The sequence below is a fragment of the Triturus cristatus genome, chromosome 6 (genome assembly GCF_964204655.1).
Source record: "Triturus cristatus chromosome 6, aTriCri1.1, whole genome shotgun sequence".
NCBI classification, from domain to species: domain Eukaryota; kingdom Metazoa; phylum Chordata; class Amphibia; order Caudata; family Salamandridae; genus Triturus; species Triturus cristatus.
The window spans coordinates 1,489,889,396-1,489,899,455 of NC_140589.1; the positions used below are offsets into that span (position 1 = coordinate 1,489,889,396).

At 44.9% G+C, this 10,060-nt stretch overlaps 1 protein-coding gene across 6 annotated transcripts in view; it reads right to left on the reverse strand.

Moving 5' to 3' along the window:
* LOC146821589 (up-regulator of cell proliferation-like) overlaps nt 1-9,066 on the reverse strand; it is a 156,386-nt gene extending 147,320 nt beyond the window's left edge. For 2 of the 6 annotated variants that reach the window (XM_085612609.1, XM_085612613.1), the window contains exon 1: nt 8,790-8,969. The gene's annotated coding sequence lies outside the window, so the exon portion shown is untranslated. Of the gene's footprint in view, nt 1-8,789 lie in introns of all 6 variants that reach the window. The other 4 variants (XM_085612611.1, XM_085612610.1, XM_085612612.1 and 1 more) reach the window with 4 other exon arrangements.
* Between the last annotated feature and the right edge of the window lie 994 nt (nt 9,067-10,060).

The following is a 10,060-nucleotide window of genomic DNA, read 5'->3' on the forward strand; positions in this document are numbered from 1 at the left end:
CATCCTCTCCCTCATGAAGCAACCCGATGCCACCAGACTCAGCTTCCAGAAAGGAATTAAAGACATCACATCCTGGATGAGCAGCAGCTGCCTGAAGCTCAACTCGGAGAAGACAGAAGTCCTCCTCCTTGGACCCACCCCCACAGCATGGGACAATACCTAGTGGCCCACCGCCTTCAGCAACTCCCTCCACTCCCATGGACCACGCCCGGAACCTCAGCATCATATGCGACTTCTCCCTCACCATGACTCGACATATCAATGCCGTCTCATCCACATGCTTCAACACCCTCCACATCCTTTGAAAGACCTTCAAGTGGATCACCCCCAAATACAGAAAGACCGTCGTCACCTATTCACTCCTAACAAGCAGACAGGACTACGGAAACTTCCTCTATGCCAGAATCAACAAATCCCTGCTCCAAAAACTCCAGTCCATCCAGAACACCGCTGCCAGACTCATCCTCAGCGTCCCATGACATGAACACATCACCCAGCACATACGAGACTTCCACAGGCTCCCCGTAGAGAATAGAGTAACCTTCAAGCTACTGCTCATGCCTAACAAATCCCTCCACAATACCAGACCCCAATACCTCAACGAAAGAGTCTCCTTCCAAGTACCCAAGAGAAACCTCTGCTCCGCCGACCTCACCCTCGCTGAAACCCAGCGCATCCGCAGAGCCAGAGCAGGTGGAAGAGCCTACTCCTACCTAGCAGCAAAGACCTGGAACGAGCTCCCGCTTAACATCAGATGCTCCCCCACTCTGCACACCTTCAGGAAGAGCCTCAAGACCTGGCTCTTTGGCTGATCCAGAACTGCATGGCATCACCCCCCCAGTGCTTTGAGACCCTCAAAGGTGAGTAGCACGCTTCACAAATCCCTGATTAATTGATTGAAAGGCAGCAAGTGAAGTCACGTCTTCCATATTAGACTACTGCATCTCCACTTGTGAATGGTTAGCATCTGTTAACCATTTCCATCTCTTTCAAAACAAGGTTCCTGTCGGAGTGTTTTCACTATGTTTTTGCGATCATCGCGGAAAAATCGCAAAAAAAAAACAGGAGTTCAAACCTTTATATAGTTTCATTTTTCTGAAATGTAAATACTACACAGCAGTTTATTACATAACCTGAGTTGAAAATTAAAACTTGCCATTACTTACATTGTGTCATCACTCCTCAACTTAAAAAAAATGTTCTGTCTCTTTAACACCCTTCCTCCCAAAAAACTCTTAGCTCAGTGTACCTATCAACCCAGTGGAACCAGTAGGTCAAAAGTTAAAAGGGCTACAAGGCGCCCTCTCTTTTATCCAATTCTGGACAATCAACCTCGTGCCCAGGTAAGACCTTACTAGGATCTCTTCCCCTTGAATACATGAATAATAGTAATAATTATTTGAATAAGATTCTTACTCTTTGACTTAGGTAACTAATCGTAGAGCCCCCATTCCAGAGAGGCCATACTTCTGATTCACACTGGATTTGAACCAGATGCCACGCACTTAAGGTGAGATGTTTAAATGACCACATTCTCACGCTACTTGGCGCATTTATTTATTTACTTATATATCACCCATCCAATTGACACCTATTATTCTTTACCACATAGTCCATCTTTTCATATTCTTTTGCCCTGATGAAGACCCCTGGTGATGCTAGATATAAGCACATGACATAATAGGGTCGAAATGTCGATGATCATTACTGGTGCTCCGTATTGCGATCAAGCATACCTCACATCCTAGCAATAAAGATATAAGCTTGAATCTCTTTGAACATACTTCTGGACACCGTCACTGATTTTTTTTGTCTTGCACTTTTGTGTAACATATGTAATGTCATGTGGATTTAAATGTTTACATTTGTGTCACTCTGCACCCAGTGTGTATTTTGTACCCATTGTTGATTGTTCACTCTTTGTATATATGAAACCAATGGCCCTTTGGGCTAGTGTAAGTACTCATGGTATATGAATGTTAATATACCTCCTGATTTTCTAATGGTCTCTGGTGTCAATGACTCATTATATACATATATATGTAAAAATGTATTTTTGTAGAAGACTTGCCAAAGATGTGGCAAGTCCAAATTAAGTGAGGAACTAAGTGTATTGGAATCAAATACCCTACAGAACCAACTGTTTTTCATACCAATTGACTTCCCAGGTTCTGCGGGATACGGGGTCACCCCATTTACTCTAACAATATCCAAATAAGATACAGCAGGTGTGCTTTACTTCGCAGATTCAAAAGCATATCCATGTCTGTATTTTATTTATTTTCTTAAACAACAGCCAATAATAAGACCTCTTGCTAAGGCATCCAACACACTAACTAATTTCATTCACTTTCGTGCAGACAGTATCCAATGAAATATTTATATACATTTTTTTTTTTAACTCAATTTTAACTGCTTTTCCTTTGGAAAACTACCTCATTCAGCTCCAGCCTTCTCCTGGCTACTATTGCTCCTTCACTTCAAAATGCTTAGAGTATGGATAGTGGGCCGCAGCTATATCTATTGAGCTAAAGAGTCTGCAAAAAACAGAGGTATTGACAGGGACTTGGGTTTACCAAATGTGCAGATTACTTGGTTTGGCCGGAGAGGGTTGAAGTTTCATCAGTTACTGGCTTTGGTTGAATCCATTGTGGATTCACAAACTCCTCACGTCATGATTGTGCACTTTGGTGGCTATGACCTAGGCACATTGACTAGAGTAGGGCTGGAAATCCTAACAAAAGAATAAACAAAGTATCGTTCCCGAGCAAAACACCAATAGAAGTTCATAGGTAAAATCAGTACAATAAAATGTCCATATCCAAGGTGTTCTCAAGTGAGAATTTTCTTCTTTTAATTTTGTTATCTTCTTTTTAATCTTTATCAGGGATATACAGTTGATTTCACAGCAATTGAGTTGATATAAATGACATCACCAAATGTAGTCAACACGTGTTTTGTCTTGGGAATTTTCACCCACTGACTTCCTCAGGGCAAGAACTATATCTTTGACAGCAGTTTCACCACAAACCAGGTAAAGGCTGTATGTGGTCCCATATATTATGGGTCTAAAAAGCATATGAATCATACGTTTTCTCCAATATTCTGGCCATTGTCCTAAAGTATATCTCAATCGGGTACGTAAAGCAATTTCAGTAAAGTATAGATAAAAGCAAGTCCGGAAAGGAGAGTGCTCCCGTCATCGTCTTGGGTTTCAGTGTTTAAACATATGCTTTTTAGATCCATATTATATGGACTGTGGGGGCACTGGGGCTCCCCCCACAGTCCCCAATGCAAAGCGTCGGCCCCAGGGGATGGGGTCCCCAAGGCCAGAAGTGGCCCAGGGGAGGGGGGCCACCCGGCCCCTCTCCACAAAATTTTTTTTTTAAAACAAGGCCAAGCCCCAGGGGATGGGGTACCCTGGGCTAGAAATGGCCCAGGGGAGGGGGAGGCACGCAGCCCCCTCCCAGAAAATAGAAATAAAAAAAAGAAAAAGAAACCGGCAACTCGCCGGAGGCCCCGCCCCCTCCCTGCAGCACTCTGCAAACACGCCCCCTGGTGCGTTCTAAGTTGGAGGATCAAGTTCCCTTGAATACTGAGGGTCCCTGGGGCCAACTAGCCCACCAGGTACCTTCAGTAAGCGCCACAGAGCTGTGTTGCAGAGAGGTGGTCTGTGGCCACACCCCTTTTTACACCGCTCTGCAACACAGCTTTGTGGTGCTTACTGGAGGTACTTGGTGGGCTAGTTGGCTCCCAGGGATCCTCCGGATTCAAGGGGACTTAATCCCCCAACTTACAACGCACCAGGGAGCGCGTTTCCACAGTGGGGCAGGGAGGGGCCTGATATAACAAGTGTGCAAACACCCCCCCTGGTGCGTATTAACTTGGGGGATTAAGTCCCCTTCAATCGTGAGGGTCCCTGGGGCCAAATAGCCCACAAGGTACCTCCAGTAATTGCCACAGAGCTGCGTTGCAGAGAGGTGGTCCGAGGCCATGCCCCTTTTTACACCACTGAGCAAACACGGCTTCTGGTGCACTGCTGGTGGGCTGATGAGGTCATCTTGTGTCCTGAGGACCTCAAAACACCAGTGGACTTCATCCTCCAAACAGCAGTGTGCCAAAAGCTGCGTTTGAAGTGTGGTGTAGAAAGGGACGTGGCCTCGGAACACCTCTCTGCATCGCAGCTCTGTGGTGCTTACTGGAAGTACCTGGTGGGCTACTTGGCCCCCAAGGACCCTCAAGATTCTAGGGGACTTGATCCCCCAACTAACAATGCGCCAGGGGGCGCCTTTGCACAGTGGTGCAGGTACGGGGCGGGCCTGATATAACAAGTTAGCAATCCTGCTGTGTGGGACTTACTGGAGGTAATAAAAGGGGTAGTTGGCCCCCAAAGTTGATGTTGGGGGCTAACTATCCCTCCTGTTACCTCCGCTAAATCCCACACAGTGGGAGTACTAAAAGGTATTTGGAGGCCACGCTCACCTTTCTCCACCACTCTGCAAACACTACTGCTATGTTATAGTTAGAAATTAGCATTTAAAAAACCTTAGAAATTCACTGAAGAAAAAACATAGGTTTCAGGAACGTTATAGTTAGTTGGACATTTCACTGGTACAAAACCTGAGAAATTCTGCCGTTATAGTTAGTTCAGCTAACTGTAGCTCGCGCCCCCGCAATGCACTGCTGATGACGTCACATATTACATCATTCATGACATGGTCAGAGACATCACAAATGACATCTCAAATGACTATTGAATCTACCCTCAATAGCCATTGGGACTTCATTCCCCTACTAATAGTGCGCCAAGATGTGCATTTACAGTGAGGTGGAGAAAAGGGGAGTGGCCTCTGACAACCTCTCAGCAATCCTGCTGTGTGGGACTTACTGGAGGGAACAGGAGGGGTAGTTGGCTCCCAGCGGGATTCCTGAGTGATGTCCACCCTCAGGCCACTGGATACATCAGAAGCGCCCAACTTGTCCGTCAGTGCAAGCTAAAGAGATTGTCCCGGCAAGAGTCAGACTCTGAGGCTGGACATCACTTTCCCTGAAATTGGTGCAACGGTGGACTTTGAATACGTCTTGGCGATCGCCTACCTGACCAATTTGACTTCTGTACAGCCAGTATATTTTCTTACATTTATTTTTCACATTGTAGACAGAGTGACAATGAAATTCGGTTCTGATGAATGCCCCGGAACCCTTTTTGGGGACCATATACAGGCAGAAACATATTTATCAATGAGAGGGGTATATATATTTTTACATAACCTCTGTACTCTTTTTAACACTATCCTAGCAGTCCATGGAATAAAGTTTATTTTGCCTTCTGGAGCTAGTTTTATCTGCCACTTATTTGCACTCTGTTCCTCTCTGACCTTGCTTCCTCGGAAATACACCTCTCCATTTGGAGAGTTGTAGCCCACATCAGGGACCTTGCAGTCCGGGTGTGAGGAGGGAACCCTATGATGAAGCATGTCACCTTCGGGTGACTGAGAGTTCTTGTCCTAAAAAGGATTTCTTTCCCAGCAGTTCCATGACATATGCAATTGTTAACACAAAGGACAACATTTGTTTTTTGGCTTTGCATTACCAGTTTGTCCTTATTTTTCTGCAACACCAGGCGTACATTTTTGTGAGTAGTACAATAGAGGGATTAGTACGTTCCTGGTTGGGCCCATCCCTTTAGATCCCCTGTGTGGATATAATACCCTGGGAGTTTGTCACAGCACAAGGAGGTCATTATTCATATTTCCTGCTCTTGACCACCAGGCTGTTTCTGGAAGTCCCAATAAGGAAGACAATTATATTGAAATGTCCACTCTTAATATGGTGGACAGTCTGACATCCATTGACCGACTGCCCAATTTACGTCAGACCATCACTGATAGGTTTTCATAGGCAGAGCCTGTGTAGGTTCCCACATTGGAACTAGTGGGGTTCCCCTGACTCTAAAGAGAGCAGGGGCCTCACAAGTCTGGCCGAAAGGGCACTCCGTCACTTCTTGTAGTGGAGTTACCTGTCTCTACCTAAACTCTAAATAAGCTCCAAAGATGCCTTTAACCTGATATAATTTACAAAATTGTACTGCCTAAAAGGAAAAGGCAAAATGCAAACCTTTTTAATGAGGATGCCTTATAGTTAGTTCCTTAAATCCATATATCTAGAGAACATATAGAAAACATTCGCAAAATGTGAGTAACAGGAGGCATTTGCAATCGTAACCAAGATTTCTACTAAAAAGAGCTGCATTTGTGCCATTTGAGAAAATACTTAAAAATTGGGCTTAGATTTGTTTGCGCTTGAACATTTGTTACATGAAATTTAGGCACAAATGATAAAAAAGAAAAATATTACGTGCATACACACACGCGCACACACGCTGTGTCCTTAGCGTGTCAGCTTGTGCCAATGGTTCACGGCCATCGAGTTCTTAAACAAATGTCAATAGAGCATCATCAGAGCCTTTAAGTTCTTGTGATCTATATTCACAGTCCATGAGACATGCACACTCACCTTCTGAGATGCAGTACAGCTTCGCAATACAATAGCATTGTTGCTTTTTGTTGTCAAATGAGACTCAGTTATGCAAACTTCACTGGCCCTTGCTGAAGACCAGCAGTGAGGCGTGGTTGTGAGGGAGAGCCCAATATGGCATAGGACACAAAGGTACTAAGGGGCATATTATCAAGGACGGCGTTAAAATTATCGCCGGTTTAGCGGCAGAAAACTGCCGCTAAAGCGGCGATAATGGGCTTGATAATATGCCCTAGAGAATTCCAATAGAAGCCCATGTTCACACCAGAACATGATGGGGGCATATTTACAAGGTGGCGATAGAAAATTATTGCCGCTTTTGTGGCCGTTTTTGGCCAAAAAGCGGCGATAATTTTATTGCCTAATTAGCAAGGTCACGGTAACGCGTGACACCTTGCATTAGCGCACAAATTCTTAACGCCCAGCTTTGGAGATGCAAAGTGGGCGTTCCTGACCCGACATGACAGGAGAAATGTTGCTTCCTATCAGCAAGCCCCACGCTACGAAGCATAGCGGCAAGAAAAGTAGCGATAACCCCTTTTATCGCTACTTTCCTTACGCCTGCTTCAGGACTGACTTAGCCATGATATCCTATAGAAGGTGGATATCATGGCTAAGTTTGTGGGGCCCTATCAACAAGCTAACGCCACATTTTGTGAGATTATTGCTGGGTTTCCAGCGATAATCTCACGTTAGGCAGTTAGCGCTAGGATTTTTATCGCTTTTGAGATAAGCGTTGCTAATAGCAAGCTATCTCAGCGATAAAAATCCACGTTAGCCGTCGATAATTATCCTAGCGCTAAGTGCGCTTAGCGATAATTATCGCCGGTTGTTGCTGATATGCCCCATGGACTTCTATTGGAATTCTCTGCGGCATGTTATCAAGCCCATTATCGCCGCTTTAGCGGCAGTTTTCTGCCGCTAAAGCTGCGATAATTGTAACGTCGTTTCTTGATAATATGCCCCTACGTTGCCGAGAAGTCCTGGCCAAGCAACGCTAACAAAAAAAGTATTGCGTGGTGACATACGTTATTAGGTCGAGGGTCAGAGACCATTGAACACCGTTCCCTGGTGGATCCTCCTTTGGGTGTTCATCAAAGTGGCGGCAGAAGAAGATTCACGAGAGGCTTTGCTCTTCATATCCAGTCTATGTGTATTTGTATGACATAGAGACAAATTTGACCCTTTTTAAACCCAAACCAAACTTGAAGCATTTTTTTATTGACTGCGTCTAATTATGCATCATCTGCAGTTCTTGAAGACAATTTAAAAAACGTGTTCATCAGCATATGGCAAAGATTAAGCCTTCCCTCCTTCAACCACTGGAAATGTTATCAGAATCAGTGGCGTAGGTAGGGGGGGGGCGGTGGGTGCGGTCCGTCCCAGGCGGCACTATTTTGGGGATGGACAAAGGCATTCAGATAAGGCTCGGCTTGCTTTCGTGGATGTTTGGGGACGGGCAGAGAAGGAATAGGACTCAGGCAATGTCCTCTTCTTTTTTGTGCTGGCAGCTGTCCCCCCTCTCTTCCTATTATTCCCTCTCTTTCTGTCTTGCTCCTCACTTACTGAAAACCGTAACTTGAAGAAACAGTTCACAGCCTCTTTCCTTCTTTCATTTAGTTGCTTCCCTGTGAAATGGATCCAAAAAAGAAAAACACTCTTGCGGGAAATACCCTTTTTCTGAAATTTTTCTATTCCAAAGTGCAGTAGGATGGAGAGAAATAGAAGGGTCATTTAATGTCAGCTGTAGATGATGGATCCCTGAACAGTCATGTATGTGCATGTTTGCATTGTGCTGAGGGGATTACCAGGCAATTGTTCACGAAGCTCTCTGATGGATGTCACATGCGGTTTTTCTGAGTCCCCAGATAGATCATGCAGCCTGTGTGTTCTCTTTTGTACTGCCAGTCACTGGTGTATTCAACTGTGTAGCCTTGGACCGTGTCATGTATGTGCATGTAACTTGCATGATCGAGGTAACTATTAGCGGAGACACTATGTGTCTCTCGGTCCTCTTTCAAGCGCTTGCCGTCCATTTTCCCCAGCAACCCCCCCCCCCCCCCCCAGGGGCGGCAGTCTGAGGGATAGCCCCAGGCGCCACAAGCTCTAGCTACGCCTCTGATCAGAATTATTTTGGCAATTCTAAAGGGTAAGGAGCGAAACCCATTATATTCCTGGATTGGATCCGTTATATCGCCAACCTAGTAGTGGAGTCAATAATGGATGTATTTCTAGGTTATGAAGGCACGTACCTTGCGTTGTGAAATCTGCAGGTAAGGGTTCGCAACGAACAGTCCGATCGGGTCCGAACGCGTTTGATGAAACTGGTACAATCCGGTGTAAACCGAGTGGAGCAAATAGCGTCTTCCCTGAACCTTGTAGATGCGGAATTGATCTGGGGGTTAATAGTACTTTCACCTAACAGAAATGACGGCTTGTGAATGTATCTGCACAACATTTATAGGCGTCGCCCATGTTTTTGTTTTCAGAAGACTGGTGTCATAGTTCCAAGCAAAGGGCACTAATATTGTGTGATAACAACACGGAAGTCTCATTTCACCGCGCTGGGTTACACCTCATCACTCATATCAGCGTGCAGTCAGTGAGGGTCAAAGGTCGCTGTCTCCTGACGTCCTCATCTGAACAGCGCTTTATGGCATGGCAGGCTGGGGGCTTTCCCATTATCGCCTTTCAATCAAAAGTATGTCCAGGCAGGGGTTGCTGCTATTGTCAAACTGTCTATTCACCCATCAAACGATATTGATCAAAAGTCTCGTTATGTTAGTTGGTCTTTATTTGAATTAAAAATGGGCTTAGTGCCGTTCAATGCTTAATTTGTAAAAGAGCGTGTGCCGGTGCTCAAAACTCTGCTCAGAAGCCTTAGGCAGGTGCAATTTAATGTTGGTGTGCCCAATACCAAGGCTGCATAGTTTTGTCTGGGCTTCATGACACTTTAATGCACAATCAGACACTCCCTACCCCTTTAGCTAACTTGCAGGTTCCTGCTGTCTCCCTTTGTGACGGGTTTCCTGTTTTTATCTTCATATATCTTCATCTGTTTTACTCAGAGATTTAAGTGGGATAAAAAAATCCAGGGGGGTCTTTCAAAAGGGCGTGGTCAATTTAATTTAGGGCGTGGTTTAAAACACATAAGCTAAAAATCTGTGCTTAGCATAGTGTGTCACCCGACTTGTATTTTGCTGTTTCTGTAATTGCATCCAGATATATGATACAAGTAACATCATACCTACAAGTCAGGACTACTGGCTTTGTAATGGTTGTTAGTTGCATAAGATAAATAGGCTGCAACTATGGCTTGTATACAATATTGAAAAAGCTTCCACTTAAAGCCCTTGTGACACCAGGACAATGTTGCTGCTCCTGAGTTTCAAAAAGAGAAAGGAAATCCAGAGAGAAAATGACTCCCTTTAAAGGATTTCCCTTCTCCTACAACGCTCACCGGGCATGACGTCATGCCATAACTTCTCCACTTGTGAGAGCAGTGTGAGCATGCGCACATCAT